Consider the following 1,898-nt stretch of genomic DNA (forward strand, 5'->3'; position numbering starts at 1 on the left):
TTCAGTGGACCCTATCGTGCCCCTGACTCTGAGGCATAGGTAACATTCAGAGACTAACGATTAGGAAACTCATGACTCTAGCAAATCTGTCCCACTCCCATCCTGTCTCTTAGGAACCATTGACAAACTGAGTCCTAGTCTAAGATCCTTAGCTGAGCCTTACTGGTCTCAGCCGAGTTCATTAATGCTATTGTGGTTCAAAGATGGTCAATACTCCAGCCACTGCCTCCGATCAGACTACATGAAAAAAAGGAATGCAACTTCTTCCTGTGTTTTGCCAATGCACAGTATGTTGTGTGGGTAATTTCTGGTCTGGCCAGTAAAAACCTCCGGGAGCCTTCCTTTAGGTCTTTAATTATGAACTGTAGGGGACACCACAAAATAAATACTTAAAATGTCTAGACAACCAGTCATCAGAGTAGGATAATTAACTTCAAACATTCTAAATTGTTGGAGGAGTCGTTATTCACCTTCTGTAGTTCCTTTCCATATCCTTCCCGAGCCAATATGTTTGTAGCAACAAGGCCAGGGAACTAGTTGAAACCTTCTCCTGATACAAAGCAGCCTCTTTCCCCTGCTCTTAAATGACATGTCACAAAATGACCAGAGAACATACAATAAAGGAACGTAAGCTGAGACCATTAGTTTTTCCAAAGAACGGGGGAAAAAAACTTCTCGATTTTTAGTTACATCAAAATGCAAAAGAGCAAGCACAAAGACAGATTCGGGAAAGTACTCTTTTACTTATTTAGTCTATTTTAAGTATCTATAACTTTCTATTTATTACTAAGGAAAAAATTAATTAAGCCATCCTAGTTTTTGACGAGACCTTAGCAAGTTTGTCTCCTGACATCTAAATGTGATTATTCTACTGTTGAACTTGGGATCTTTCTCCCCCTACACGTCGTCACTGCCCACAAAACTTCCTCTAAGGAAGTATTTTTTGCATTAAGCTCACATTAATTTCTTCTTTTTTTTTTTTTTTTGCAATCTAAAGGCAAAGCACTTCATGAAAGAGATATGGACTTCACAATCAAAACTTGCTGCGAACGTATCTGACTCCTGCCTTCACTTACAAGGGAGCGTGTGGGGAGCCCAGAGGCCTTGCTGTTAATCAGATCCAAAACCTGAACTCAAACAGCCTTGCTTTAGGCAACGAGTAGATCTTAAAACCACGAGCCATGGGAGAGCAAAGCTGAGAGTGGCTCTGAGGCAGAGGAAAGCTGTTCAAAATGTCAAAAGCTTACTTCCCCATACCTTTTCACATCATCCTCCTGGCAGACAATCTTTCGATAAGACATCAAATAACTCATAAGAACTCTCATTGTTTGATCCCAATGTCATTTTCCTTTAAATCAAAGAAATGCCACATCAACTGTTATTTAATGAATATTTTATGATATTACATTTATAATGACCATATTTAATTGCTACAGCTCTAATTAAAGGTGATATCTGATTGCATGCATGTACTTTTGAAAAACCATAATTGTCTTGTGCAAGCCGCTGAATAGATTTAGGAATCTTCAATAACAAAATTACATTAATAGCATATGCTATTAAATATGATTGATGGCAAAATTGGACCCCTCTTGGTTCTCTACCACACAAAAGCACACACTGCTTTTGAAGACGGCGCCTCTAGTGTCAACAGGAGAGCCAGGAAAAATAGACTGGTGCCACCAAGGCCTGCCTTCCCCAAAGAGAGGGCAATATCTTAGTAAGAATAAAAGATGCCTCTGGCATTTCAGCCCTGTGTTAAATGGGTTGATGAACATTTACTTGACAGGCTTTGTGTAGCAACCCCACTCCAGTGAGGCCAGAGGAACCTATGATAGAAGGCCACTTAGAGGTGGGCAGCAGTGTTTGGGAAGGTCCCCTACAGGTGGCCACCTCCA

This window comes from Symphalangus syndactylus, chromosome 11 (genome assembly GCF_028878055.3).
Source record: "Symphalangus syndactylus isolate Jambi chromosome 11, NHGRI_mSymSyn1-v2.1_pri, whole genome shotgun sequence".
Lineage (NCBI taxonomy): Eukaryota > Metazoa > Chordata > Mammalia > Primates > Hylobatidae > Symphalangus > Symphalangus syndactylus.